The sequence below is a fragment of the Lolium perenne genome, chromosome 7 (assembly GCF_019359855.2).
Source record: "Lolium perenne isolate Kyuss_39 chromosome 7, Kyuss_2.0, whole genome shotgun sequence".
Lineage (NCBI taxonomy): Eukaryota > Viridiplantae > Streptophyta > Magnoliopsida > Poales > Poaceae > Lolium > Lolium perenne.
In genome coordinates, this window is record NC_067250.2 from 7088626 (window position 1) to 7104315 (window position 15690).

Here is a 15690-nt window from a genome sequence, read left to right on the forward strand (position 1 = left end):
GTCGATCGACACGAGGGGGAATATTATCCCAAAAACACCGGAAGCAGGTTACATGGCGACACAAGCTTTCATCTTAGCATCCAGGCCACCTCCCGGAGATCCAAGGGAAGCGTTGTATAACATGGCCATGGCAGGATGTGGAGCCATGGGAGCAGCGTTCGCAGCCACACCTCCCGAAGGAACCGCAAGGCAAAATAGTCCGAGACCTACCGCAGCAGTGCAAGATCCACCGAGAGCGAGTGGAGCCAGAGACACAACAACTCAGGCTAGAGTTGATAGAGCACGACAAGAAAGAAGGGAACGTCGGCATTCACCAGAACTTGCTGAGGAGGATATGTGTGGACTCCCATGTTTCACACGACGGGTCCGAAAAACTCGAGTTCCATCAGGATTCAAGCTACCCGATAGTTTCAAGAAATTCGATGGCCTGCAAGACCCCGAAGATTGGCTAGTCGATTACCTCGAGACAGTAAAATTGATAGGTGGGACCAGAGCAACAGCCATGCAGAGCATCCAGATACATTTGAGCGGAGCCGCTAGATCGTGGATAAAAAAGCTTCCCCCAGGTTCCATCGACAACTGGGAGAATTTTGAGGATGTGTTTATTAAGAATTTCCGGTCAACCTGCAAGAAACATGCGACACTAGAGGAGTTGAGGTCATGTCGACAAAAGCATGATGAATCAATGAGAAAGTATATCCAAAGGTGGAACATCATCAAAAACTCGGCAGAAAATATATCTGACGAGAGAGCGATAGATGCGTTTGTAGCAGGAGTTCGACGAGGAGATTTTGTGGAGGACTTGGGAAGGACAAACCCAAGGACAGTGTCAGCATTAATGGAAATAGCAAACAGATGGGCAGATGGTGAAGATGCAGTACATAACAAACGACATAGGTCCCCAGAGGAAGACCGCAGTCGAAATTTTCAAAACAGACGCCGATTTCCTCGACAATTCTCGAGTTACGATGCACCTGGCCAAATATCGGCTGGTTTTCGGGGAAACAATAGAGATGACTACCAAAGAAGCAATGCACAGCAAGGCGACAATAGAGATAACAGGCAAAATAGCGGGTCAAGGTTTCAGAGATCTTTCGTAACTCCTGAAGATATGATGAATGGGCCGTGCCAGATGCATTTTTATCTCGACAGCAATGGGAAAAGGCAATCAGGACATCTGCAGAAAGACTGTCGCAATTTTCAGGCAATGTTGCGGGTCGCAGGAATGGCCAATGCTCAAGCAGCAAACAGGAACCCCCAGGGGCCAAGGAGTGAGATCCACTTGCCACCTCCTCCCGTGATCACGGACGAAAATCGACATCAGCTTAGAATAGCGGCAGCACCACAGCCACCTCCATATGTTGATCCAAACAATAATGGTGCGGTCTCGATGATTCAAAAAGCTAGGCCATCTAATAGGGCTCAGAAGGTAATCTCGCGGCAAGTGTTTATGGCAGAAAAGATGCCTCCACCAACGGTGGAGTACCTAAATTGGTCAGGGCAAGACATTGGTTTCACAATAGCGGATCACCCGCAGCAAGTTCCTCGACCAGGGCAATCAGCACTTATCTTACCAGCAGTAATTGCAGGATTCGACGTATCTCGAGTGTTTATAGATGGTGGCAGCAGTTTAAACCTTATGTACGTAGATACACTAAGGAAGATGAACATCTCCCTAGCAAATTTGAAACCAACCGACACACGCTTCCACGGCATCACACCAGAGAAGCCAAGTTATCCATTGGGGAGGATCAATCTTGACGTTCAGTTTGGAACCCGAGAAAACTACAGGATAGAAAGGCTGGAATTCAAAGTTTTAGATTTCCCGTCGCAGTATCACGATTTGTTGGGACGACCAGCATATGCCAGGTTTATGGCGGTACCGCATTACACGTACCTGCTTTGGAGGTTACCAGGACCTAAGGGACCAATCACAGTCAAAGGAAGCTTTGCGCTGGCCGATAAATCTGACAAAGATTTTCATCGACTATCAGAAACTTTCGGGATGCAGGCAGAATACGCATCGTCATGGCTCCTGACTGACTATGATGTGCTACCAGATGTAGGGAGGCCCAACAAGGAATCAACCTTCAACACAGCAAAAGATTCTAAGGAAGTGCAGGTTCACCCGACGGATCCAAAGAAAACGACGTCCATCGCAACAAACATGGACCTCGCATAGGAAAGCGCGCTCATCGAGTTCCTCCGTGAGCACTGGAAAATCTTCGCATGGTGTCCAGCTGACATGCCAGGAGTACCCAGGGAACTTGCCGAGCACCACCTAAACTTGGATCCAGTAGCGAGACCAATCAAACAACCTTTGCGGCGTTTTTCGGAGCCAAACCGCAAAGCTATGCTGTCGGAAATTGACCGATTGAGAGAAGCTGGTTTCATCAAGGAGCTGCATAAAGAGGCTACGTGGGTCGCAAACCCAGTGTTGGTCCCGAAGAAAAACACTAAAGTCCTTCACATGTGTGTCGACTTTACGTGTCTCAACAAACATTGTCCAAAGGATCACTTTCCCCTCCCGAGGATCGATCAAATTATCGACTCCATGGCAGGATGTGAACGTCTTTCCTTCCTGGATGCTTACTCTGGTTATAACCAGATCAGATTGAAAGAAGAGGATGAGGTCAAAACAGCGTTCATCACACCTTATGGCGTGTTTTGCTATCGAACAATGCCTTTTGGTCTGAAAAACGCGGGAGCAACATACCAGAGGATGATGCAGAAGTTGGGAAAAATGTACAAGTGTACATCGACGACGTTGTCATCACATCAAAAAAGGGGGCAACATTAATCAAGGATTTGAAAGAAACCTTCGACAACCTCGACAAATTTTGTCTTAAGTTGAATCCAACGAAGTGTTCTTTCGGCGTCCCTGCAGGAGAACTTCTTGGGTTCCTAGTATCAGCAAGAGGGATCGAAGCTAATCCCGAAAAAATCCAAGCTATTGTAACAATGAGGAAGCCAACAAAGTTGAAAGAAATACAACAGCTAACTGGGCGAGTCGCAGCTTTAAGCAGATTCATCGCCAGGCTGGGAGAAAAGGCGTTACCGTTCTACGCCCTAATCAAACAAGGAGATAAGTTCCAGTGGAACGAAGAAGCAGATAGAGCTTTCGAGGATCTTAAACGTGCAATCTCAACACCACCGATCTTGGTGGCGCCAAAAGAGAAGGAACCCCTCCTGCTATACATTGCGGCTACACCTCAGGTGGTCAGCACGGCACTAGTAGTCGAAAGAGAGAAAGAAGGAAAACTCCATGGAGTGCAGAGGCCAGTATATTTCATTAGTGAAGTATTATCGCCTTCAAAACAGAGGTACCCGCAGTACCAAAAGCTAGCATATGGAGTATTCACAACCGCAAGAAAATTGCGCCACTATTTTTCGGCGCATCCGATAATAGTGGTCAATGAGGCGCCTTTATCCAATATACTCAACAATCCAGAAGCTACAGGCCGTGTCTCCCTTTGGGGAATAGAACTTTCTCCTCGGGACATCACGTATGAAAAAAGAAAGGCAATAAAGTCGCAGATTTTACCAGACTTCATCGCAGAGTGGATGGAGTTGCAAAATACAGGACCTCCGGATTTATCGAGAACCTGGACTATGAACTTTGACGGGTCCAAAAGGTTAGAGGGAGCTGGAGCAGGGGTGATACTCATATCACCTGAAGGCGACAAATTGAAATATATCTTACGGTTGACGTTCCCAAACGCATCTAATAATGAGGCAGAATATGAAGCTCTTATGCATGGGATGAAGATGGCGAAAGCCAACTCGATTAAAAATATTTGGTGACTCACAATTGGTGGCTCAGCAAGTCATGAACCAATGCGATGCAGTCAATGATAGCATGGTGGCGTACAAAGAGATGTATAATGAGCTGGAGAAGTTGTTTGATGGATGCGAAGTAAACCACATCAGTAGGTTGAGCAATGATGAAGCCGACGTTCTGGCAAACATCGGGTCGCAGTACCTCACAATCCCTCCAGGTGTGCTCTGGGAGGAGATAACAGAAAGATCTACAAAGCCGAAGAAAGCAACAAAGAAGGAGAAGAACGAGAAACCCTCGGGGGCTGCGAAAGAAGCATTGGAAGAAGAAGAAGAAGAACAGGAACAGGATCTAGTACTGATGGTGCAAATCCCATGGATGCAGGCGTACATATCATACATATTAAGAAAGACAATACCTGACGATCCAATTGAAGCAAGGCGAGTTATTAGGCGATCCAAAGCTTTCACGGTGGTCAAAGGGGAGTTGTACAAGCGAAGTATCTCGGGTGTGTTACAAAGGTGCGTTACACCCGAAGAAGGCAGAACAATCCTGAAGGATATACACGAAGGAATATGTGGCCACCACGCGAGTAGTCGAGCTATTGCAGCCAAAGTTTTTCGAGCTGGGTTCTACTGGTTGACAGCAATTAAGGACGCGAAGGAGATAGTGCGAACTTGTGACGCATGTCAGAGATTTGCCGCAAAACCTCATTCTCCGGTAGCAGAATTAATGCCAATACCCTCATCTTGGCCATTTGCTCAATGGGGTCTCGACATGGTGGGAAAGTTACACAAGGCTTCGCCAGGAGGATACGAGTACATGTTGGTTGCTGTCGATAAATTCACCAAGTGGATAGAAGCAAAGCCGATAAATTCACTAGATGCAGCATCAACAATAAAATTCGTGAAGGGCATCGTTTTTTGATTTGGAGTACCTCACAGCATCGTCACAGACAATGGTAGCAACTTTACGTCGAAGGAGTTCAAGGCATACTGCGCAGAAGTGGGCATCAAATTGCACTTCGCGTCAGTTGGGCACCCGCAAACCAATGGTCAAGTCGAGAAAGCCAATGGTATTATCTGCAACGGTATTAAAAAGCGCCTGCTAGGACCGCTTGAAAAGGCTCGACACACCTGGCCAGAAGAATTGCCAAGTGTTTTATGGAGTATTCGAACAACACCAAATACGGCGATACAAGAAACTCCGTTCTTTTTAGTCCACGGAGCTGAGGCAGTACTACCGATCGAAATAGAACATGACTCCCCAAGAGTCACAGAGTATGACGAAGAAACTTCAAGAAGAGCTTTGGAGGACGATGTGGATGCACTCGACGAAGCTCGGGATGAAGTACTCTCACGAGTCACCAAGTGCCAGCAGGACCTAAAAAACTACCACAGTCGATGGTTGCGGCCAAGATCTTTCCAGGTCGGCGATTTGGTCTTACGACTCAATCAGCAAAGTACTGAAAAGCTCGAGTCACCATGGTTGGGCCCTTACGTCGTCACGGAAGTAATCGAAGGAGGAGCGTACAAGATCAAGGACAAGAAGACAGGGGTTCCCGAGAAAAACCCCTGGAACATGGCGCAGCTCAGGCATTTTTACGCCTAGAGTCGAAATATAGTCCTCCTTGTAAAAATACAATGTACTGAAACACCCGCGAGTTTTCAGACGCACTCTTTTCCTTTTTCGGGGCACCGAGTGGGGCCGGGAAAGGTTTGAGGCGGGCTCGCGGTGCTGTAATATAATAAAGATAGTGGAGATACATATCTTTTTCTTCGACATGCTCGAGGGGCTCACACCTCGAAGTTACAATATAGATGAATTCAACTGACACAAACACTTTGCCATGGTATCAAATACCTCGCCAGATAAAAAGAAGGAACAAAATAGCAATCAAAAAAGAACAAAACACTCGGGGGCTAGTACCCGCAAATATAGTATATTCAATAATAATTTGGATGCCTTGGTTCATAACCTCGCATACACAATAAAGAGATTCATCACCGAAACACTCGGGGGCTTGAGGAGGAAAAATAGAAGTGTTTACTTTACAATATAGAATGTGTACAATATACAAGACGCAATCCCTGAGAAAACTCGACAAGGTTAGAAGGAAAATTGTCACTGGCGGCTCAGTATATTATCTATGGTCAAACGTCCAGTATCCGAAGCACGAGTACTATGCGCAGCATAGCTACCCCTTACGAAAAACTCAGCATCCATCCGAAGAAGTTCATCCATCATATCTTCGGCAACAGGGGTCACATGATCTTCAAGCTTGCTAACATCCCTTTTTCTTTTCGCCATCTTGGCCAAGCACTTGGTCACAATCTGGCTCATGTCAAACTTGGGATAACAAATTTTGATCATCATCATAACAAACTTGGCACCGGCAGAAAGTTGAGCTCGCACGAAGTTATGGATACGAGGAGCATCTTGAAACTTCTCCAATAAACCACGAAGAGTATCGGGCGCCTCGTTCCGAGGAAATAGCGTCTTGTAAACCAGGGTCAGTGTCTTAGTGCAGACGTCAAGGAAATCGCGAACTTGACAAGCGCGGTCTTGAAACCTGACAATCTGTCGGGTACGTTCTGGAGTGGCCCAGAAAAGAGAACCATGGTCAAGAGAAAGGTTAACCAGAAGATTTGTCCTCGTGTTTACCCTCTCGTCTTCAGCAGCGGCATCGAGAAAGGAGCCTATTTGGCGACAGCATAAGGACTTTAAAAAAAATAGAGACACCAAGGAAACAGAAGGAGTACTGATGCGAAGCATACCTGACATATCTGCACTGGCTTCATTCATCAACTCAAGCATAAGATTTTCCCGAGTGGTCGCCTTTTCAGCTTCAGAAACAGCGGCTTCTCTGGCGGCTACGGCATCTTGAGCCTGGTGAAGTGCAATTTTCTCCCTCTCGGATGATTTTCGAGACTGCTCCATCATCATAAGTAATTGTTTCTTCAAAGACTGGAGTTGTTGGTGAAGTACTTCCAAGTCTTCTGCGGAATTTTTACCCGAAGAATTTTCGAAACGTTCGACAGCAACAGGAGCTTTCTTCGAACGGGACGACGCAGGTAAAACATCGGAAGGATGGGAAGTTGCAGTATAGTTGTCAAAAATCAACTGGAAATAAAAGAGCCGATATCAATCGTCAAGCAAAGATAGATTTCCATTCATTCTCGAAGTATATACATTGCTATTACAAAAGAAGGGTCCCTAATGGACTAGTGAAGCAGCTGTCGCCAAAATTAACTAAGGCGACGGCATCAAAAGATAAGAAAAAACTAAAAGAGAGGACAGGGTGGTCTACTTGACCTCCGGCTTGGATGTGCTTGGAGCAGGAGTTGGTTTCACACCAAGGAAGGAAAGAATTGGTTTGGAAGGAGGCTTGGCAGCTTTAATCAGAGACTGCCATTCCTTCGTTTCCATCTCCCTTATGTCGCCAACTTTGGTCCAGTCGACGTTTTGTTGGCTATCTCCAATCAGCGCAATGGTGCCCTCAACGCCAATCTTCAGGCCCTCTTGGCGAAGTTTGAGCCCAAGATCTTCCGGCGCGTTGAATTCCTTGGCAAGAGCGACGAAGGTGTTGGGCTCCTCTTTCTTCGGGAAAAAATATGGGAAAAGCTTCGACAGACCTGCCTCAGCTTCAGCAAGACCGTCGCGTGCTTCATCCCCATGAATTTCAAGAAGAGTCAGTGCGTCGAGTAGCTCATCGCCTTCAGGCCCTTCCACCTCATAATCTTGATGAGTTCTCCCTGAAGACAAAACAAAGGATAGCTCGTAAATAACATGATCGGAAAATGAGAAGTAACCCGAGAAAAACAGCAGAGCTCAAAGTACTTACTGACAAAACGTCGACATTGCGACTCCAGTCGACTGAGGATCTCTGTCTCCCGAGCGGATTGCTGTTGAATATTCTCGCTCAGAGAGGTTTCCGCGTCATGAAGTCTTTTTCGAAGATCTTTGACAGCGGCAGCATCGGCTTCAGCTTTCTTGCGGGCCTTTTCGCTCTGCTCCAACTTGGCAGCAAGAGCGTTAGCACGTTTATTGGCTTCCGCAAGTTCTCCTGGTAAATAAGCGACAGTCAAATATCATGACAAAATCATGGAGTACATGCAACAAATGAGGCGGATGAAGATAGTACCTTCCAGCTTTTTGGTATGATCACGATACCCGATAAATTGGGTACCAAGACAGATAAATTCCTTCATTAAAGGCTGAAGAGAGGACCAAAAAGAAAAAATAGTCAATATAGCCAGTCTAGATTCGACAAGTATATCGCAAAGGCAAGAAGAAAGTATTAAAAGGCTCGAACTAAACAAGAAAAAGAGAGAGAGAGAAGACCGAAACACTTACGTCATCTAATGAAGGTGTCGAAGTGCTACCAGGGAACATGATAGGTTCCTTGGATGGTTCGACCCTTGCCCTCTTTGGCGAAGAGGCACGGGGGCTCGCAGGCGGAGTCGAATGCTCGACGTTTTGCGGAGGAGGTGAAGTTTCCTCCCCATTATGAGGAGCTTCGGACACAACTAAAGTACGCGACGTACTCGTTCGAGCAGCCACGTCAATAGGTTGTTCTTCTTCTTCGTCATCACTACAAGAAAAATGGCGACAGTATAAGAAGCAAAACATTAAAGAGCACAGACGCAAGGAGTACGGAGTAACTTACGAGCTGACGAGGGCATCGGTGTATGGATTGAAAACTGCCCTCCTCTCTGAAGGACCAGTTTCTTCGGCATTAGAGGTGCCGGAATCTTTGACTTCACTCCTTTTCCTCTTGTTCTTTGGGGAAGCAGGAGGAGGGGAGTGTGTTGAAGCAGTGGTTTCAGAATCAGCAGAAGCCGCGGATTTGTGAGAACCCGCAGCTTCACTGGCAGGGCGCGAGGTGCCTTGGCTGTCATCATCGACGACAGCACGGTCTTCAACTTCTCCACCTTCAGGAAGAGGAGGAAGAGAAGCAAGGACGGGGTGGTTCTAAAATAAAGAAAGGGTGTCGACAAAAAAGGCATTAGCAAGATAGTAGTCGACAAATAATAAAGTTTGAATAGATAATATAGTAAGTAAACGGCAAAATTACCTCGGGAAGAGGATTGGTGCTACTATATGGCGTAATACGGCAAGAGGATGGCACCGGATCCTTCTTGTTGAGCGATGAGATTTTGCGGATAAGCTTTTCAAAATCCTTCAAAGGAAGGTCTTTTGAAAGCTTGTCAACATCTTTTTCACCGGCATACTTCCAGAAAGGATTTTTGCGAGCCTGGAGAGGCTGCACTCTAGTCCTAAGGAAGTAGGCAGTAATCTCAATACCCGATAGTTCCTTGCCGCGAGTGTTCTGTAGCTCGTGGATGCGAGTCATCAGCGCTTCTGTCGCCAATTTCTCATCTTCGGTAGCTTCAGCATCCCAGGAACGGCGGCGAAGGATTTTGGCTTCTCCGTCAAAGGGGGCGATGTTTTCCTCCGCTGGATTGGAGCTCTCTTCATGGATATACAACCATTTCTTCCGCCAACCTTGGACGGAGTCGGGGAATTTGACGTCAAAATATTCGACGTCAGAACGAACACAGATAACAACGCCGCCAATATTGTAGGCGACGTTGTGGGAGCCATTACGGCGGATGCAGAAGATACGCTTCCACATAGCCCAATTAGGTTGGACCCCGAGGAAGCACTCACACAGTGTGATAAAAATCGACACGTGGAGGATGGAATTGGGCGTCAACTGGTGCAGCTGGAGCCCGTAGACAAAAAGGAGACCGCGGAGAAACTCGTGGATTGGGGGAGAAAGACCTCGGATGAGATGGTCAACGAAACTAACCCAATAATCGATTGGAGGCCTTGGGTAGCTTTCCTCCTTGGGGAACTCGAGCGAGTTCTCCTTCTTGCTGAATCCCATCTTCTTCAGCATGTTGATGTCTTGGGCAGAGATCTTGGATCTCTCCCACTCGGAGCTTCCCAGATCCGTTGTCGCTATCTTCGACTCTGGCGTGCTGTGCCTAGTCAAACAGATGCGAGGCGGCATCAATGGGTTTGGCGGCGAAGGGTGTGAAGGTGTTTGAGCGCTTGAAGCAGGGAGAGCAATGGAGGATTTTTTAGCTGAGAAGCAGAGATGCGGCGTGAGCGAAAGGATTAGAGGAGGAAGACGATGACCTTAAATAGGGGTGCGTTGAACGGACGCACCGTTGGATTGAGAACTTGCGGGACAGATGCTGACCACGTGGACAAGGGGTAAAAGGTAATTTCATATAGACGAGAAAGCACAGCGGCTACAGTACATGCGCCAGGAAAAGCGGAGGACGTGTGTCCCCCACTTGCACAACGTGTCAACTTGACAGGATTTTTGGGCCCACAAGGCAGAGAGATAGCGGTTCTCGCGGCTTCCCGATACATTGATCGTGGCTGTCATCAGCAGTGATGTCACCTTGGTAAAGGAAAATCTCGGCTATGAAGCTTTGCAAGAACAGCGATAGCATAAGATTGTATCGAGAGCTTTTGAACAAATACAAGTTTTTGCTCAAATGCTCGGAGGCTACTTTGGAAAAAAGAAATATTCGAGTATGACAAAATAGAAACGGCGAGAGCCTATGACCAAACGCAAGCACTTGATCATAGCCTCGGGGGCTACTCCCATCGGGAGCGCTGTTCGCGCTCCCGAGAGATTTGAAAACTTATGCGACAGGAGAAAAATATAGCGACATAAGGCGTGGAGCCTACACTCAAGCACAAGTTCTTGACTGTAGCCTCAGGGGCTACTCCCATCGGGAACGCTGTTCGCGTGCCCGATGAAATTATGAAAAAGAGATAAAAAGAAAAAGAAAGAGGAACTGAGTATATTTCGAGTTATACAAATAACTCTACATATACTCCCATCGGGAGAGTAATATAAGTCATCCGTTGACTCAATAAAATGTGCTATTCCAACAGCCGAATAAGCACTCGAAAATATATTCTCAGAACGCCAAAGATGCGAACAATTTCTGAATGCCGCAAAACTTTGCGAAGGTAAGACCCCAGATCCGTTCTGTGCAGCGTGGCGCCGTCTCTGACGTCGGTTTGCTACTTTTTTTCGTATCAACAGATACGAAGAAAAATCCTAACGGACGCGTTAGGTACTCGATAAAATATGACTGGGACTCGACAGAATGGTAAGACCTTAAGCGGCACCTGTCAAAGTTTACACCAGTATCCCGAGATCATGTCCAGGGACGTGATCTTGAAGTAGGTTTTTGCGGATTGCCACTAGAGCAGTTAACTAGTACCTGATCCATCAGATGAACTAGCCCCAATTACCATTATCCCTGTACAATATATAAATTCATATGAGGAAATATAGAAAAGTTTAAAGTTGTTGAGTAAATATAAACAGTGGAGATTTTCCCTGACTCTACGATTCAAGCAAAATCTCGGGGGCTACTGACATAGGCATCCCCAATGGGCCTGCCGAAGATAGTACCCGGGGTTTACTGAAGGCCCACGACTCGAAGAATAAAAAGAATCGGAAGCCCAAGTAGATATTAAGGAAAGTTAGAGTTGTATTAGGAGATGATATTTGTAATCTTGCGGGATGAGTTGGAAACCTTCCCGGACTCTGTAACTTGTTCAATATGAATCCCTCGGCTCCACCTCCTATATAAGGGGGAGTCGAGGGACAAAGAAAGCATCGATTCATTGTCTCACAAACCCTAGTTTTAACATCGTCGAGTACTTTTCGGCTGAAACCTTCGAGATGTACTTGCCCTCTACATCCAACGAAACCCTAGTCTACTACTTGTAGGCATTGACAAGTTAATACCTTGTCACCATCAAGCTATGAAAGGGGGAATAGATCACATCAATACCATCATAGTAATAGTTAACTTCATAATCTACAAGAGATCACAATCATAAATTATGCCAAGTACTACATGATGCACACACTGTCACCATTACATCATGGAGGAGGAATAGAATACTTTAATAACATCACTAGAGTAGCACATAGATTAATAGTGATATAAAGCTCATTGCAATCATAAAGGAATATAAATAAGCACTTCACTATGCTATTGTGAATTACTCTCTGGCAAGATAACGAACACTAATTCATCATGTAGGCAAACCTTAAAGATGTATTTCCAAGTACTAATAAACACCCCACGTTGTCACTGTGAGCATTCATAGGAGGTACTAACACACCACAATTTCATAGAGACATCCAACTCAAATCATAACTCAGTGAATAAGTATTCTGTGAAATATAGCCTAAGAGACCCACACGGTGCACACACTGTCACCTTTACACACGTGGGACAAGGAGTCTCCGGAGATCACATAAGTAAAATCCACTTGAATAGCATAACGACATCTAGATTACAAAGCTCATCATATGGATCTCAATCATGTAAGGCAGCTCATGAGATCATTGTATTGAAGTACATGGAGAGAGAGATTAACCACATAGCTACCGGTACAACCCTTAGCCTCGGGGGAGAACTACTCCCTCCTCATGGGAGACAGCAGCGTTGATGAAGATGGCGGTGGTGTCGATGGAGATGCCTTCCGGGGGCACTTCCCGTCCCGGCGGCGTGCCAGAACAGAGACTCCTGTCCCCCAGATCTTGGCTTCGCGATGGCGGCAGCTCTGGAAGGTTTCTCGTACCGTGGCTTTTTCGTATCGAAGATTTAGGTCAGGGGGCTTCTTATAGGCGAAGAGGCGGAGTCGGAAGGGTTACGGGGCAACCACACAATAGGGGGGCACCCCCCCTGGGCCGCGCCGCCACCTTGTGTGGTGGGCCTGTGGCTCTCCTCTGGCCCCTCTCCGGTGTTCTGGAAGCTTCGTGGAATTATAAGATACTGGGCGTTGATTTCGTCCAATTCCGAGAATATTTCCTTACTAGGATTTCTGAAACCAAAAATAGCAGAAAACAGAACTTGCACTTCAGCATCTCGTCAATAGGTTAGTTCCGGAAAATGCATAATAATGACATAAAGTGTGTATAAAACATGTGAGTATCATCATAAAAGTAGCATGGAACATAAGAAATTATAGATACGTTTGAGACGTATCACCACGCGACTGGCCCAACGGGCCACGACGAGCGAAACGCTATAAAAAATAGCACCAATAAACGCCACTCTCCCCTACCCTTGAAGCAGCTACTCGCACCATACGACTACGTACTGCGACTTGGGACTTCGCAAACCGAACACCCAGCTTGAACAGAAAAACAGTCATGTCGATAGCCTTCATCGGGGTCGCCCAGCGACTGGCCCCTCTGGCCATGGCGAGTAGGCTCACTAAGAAATAAACGCACAATGACACAAAGGATATCCAAACTCGCGTTTGCCAGATAAGATAAACCTACTCAGTACATAAACTTGCCATTAACCAAAATACCCGCGAGTCGCATCCTCAGACTCGTGGGAACAAAATGTTTTATTACGGGTCAGAGGGGGCATTCCCCCCACCCCCCACAAGGGCGGAGCTACTCTACTTGGAGGAACTGGCCTCAGGGTCGACCAACGTCTCCGCACCACTGTCTCCGTGGAGGAACTTTGGCATGTACTTGACGACCGGGTAGGTCGACAAGCCGTTGTTAGTGGCAGCATGGAACAGGCGCACAGCCGGAAAGTTCTTCGGCCCCTCCCCGAATCCCTCCTTCTCAGCATCCTCCGGAGCCGTCTGGCTGGTAATATGCGTCTCCAGGTCCGCCGTCGCCAACACGCGGTCGGCATATGGGCGGACCACGTCCATATAGCGCAGCATCTCCGCGAAGTCAAAGTCGCCGGTCTCGGACGGGAAGCCCGCCGTCACCTCTTCCACGTCGAAGCCCTTGGAGCAGTGGGCAAGCACCATGCTCAGGGCCATGGTGATGCCCACCCGGCACGAGGAGCGGCGCAGCCAGTCCACCACCGTCGGGACATCGGTAACGGCCTTGAAGACCGACGCAGCGTCGCGCGGGATCCGCTCCTGCGGGCTCAGGTACTGAAGCGCCGCCAGTATGTCCCCCACGCACTGGATGATGCGCGTCGTCGCGGTCTCTAAGCACTCGCGGGGGGTCACCGTCTTCACGAAGTCGCACGTCCCTGAAAGACAAAAGCAAAATGCCCAAGCGTGTGCAGTGCTTGGGTCCGACGCGGAGGAGGAAGGAGGCGACCGTCGGGGAGGCAACCACCACGTGAAAAACGTCCGAGGACGCAAGCTCAGCGTGGAGGCGATCAGAGGCGTCACAGAAGAAGAAAGATGACGAGGAGAAGGGCGACGTGACCCAGATTTCACCGGCGATGAGGGGCAAGGATGGAGAGAAGGAGATGAAGGAGGAAAAGTGGGTTAGAACATAGGCTTGGAAAACCTTACCAAGACCAGACCCGAAGGAGCTGCATCTGCGACGGGAGACGAGGGCCGCACCGCCGCCCAAAGGGAGGGAGCTTTCCGGGTGCGAGGCCCCAGGAGGGGAACAGCAACAGGCGAGGAGTGGACGGGCACTGCCGAAGCAACATCGTTCGTTGGTTGAGTGGGGCTCTGGGTTGGGTCGTGCACTGCAGGCACGAGCGAGGTGGAGCCGCCGCTCCGCGGGAGCAGCGACGGAGGCTGGCGGGGGCTAACTACAGGGAGGCTCGGGGGAGGCGCTGGAGGGCTGGGGACGCCGGCCACCGGAGCGGAGCCGGGTGGGTCACCTGCGTCGCCTAAGGTGTCACGAGAGCTCATCCGTCAAGCCGTTGTCCGAATATTGTTTTTTAAAGTTTAGTGTTATTGATCACAGAAACAGTTTAGGATGCTCTTATTTATGCTGTTATTTTCCCGTTGCCCTTCTATTACGCAAAAAAAACAGTGGAGGATGCTCTACTTTTCTAAGAGCTCGTTTGGAAGCCAGGCTTTCATTTCGTTTGTAGCATTTTGAAATGAATACATGTATTCATTTCGTTTACATTGTAATTCTAGAAATGGACACTTGTTTGGTTGCCACAGGAATTGCAAATGACAGCAGAATTCAATATTGAATTTATAAATGGTTTCCATAGAGAAACGCAAATGACAGGTCTCAGCTTGGAATCATGTTTACCCATGGAATCATTTTGCTGGATTTTCTAAATAAAATAACGGCCCAATTCTGTGGCAACCAAACAGCCCACCTATTGAATTCCAAAATGAATTCCAGGATTCCAGACCCAAATGATGGATACCAAACGAGCTCTAAGGGAAATTATAACTATGTTGCGAGATTTATTAGTTAATAAAATAGTTACATCACTAAGGAGTTTACTCAAAATAAAGCTTGGAGTTCATCGACCAAAATACAAGAATTATTGAAGGAAAAAAACAAAACCTACCAATCTCACGCCCGCCTCACACATTTAGAAAACACCACTGAAACGGCTAAAGAAGCTGAAGAGGACATGGACCATGACATCCCACACACACGAGCCTATGCATATGACTCCAAAGATGAAGAACCGGATGAAGAAATAGACAAACATTAGTTGACGGCTAAAGAAGTTGGTGTTTGCAACGAAGTAATAGGCCAAGTCATCGTGCATCATAGTTTCTTGATCTAAGCCTCGCCGATAAGGCTCATGTTGGCAAAACTTCAAATGGTATGTATTAGTGAAGGAACAAAGTTCAAAAACTTGGCAGGACTTCAAATGTGGCTCAAGGACTACACGGTGAATTATCATCGATGGTTCAAGGTGGAGAACTCACACTTCAGAGTGTCAAACGGGGTGATACAAGAATAATTATTTGTGGGTTTTCCGTGCAAGAATAATCAAAGGAGGGCAGCGACAGAAGGTTACAGGTTGCATCTTTCAACTCGAATGTAAAGGCCAAAATCTGATGAAGGTATTGGTTTTCGCGACATGCGTATTTTTAACCAATCTTTATTAGCCAGGCAAGCGTGAAGATTAATCGAAAATCCCGAAAGTCTGTGTGCCCGCGTG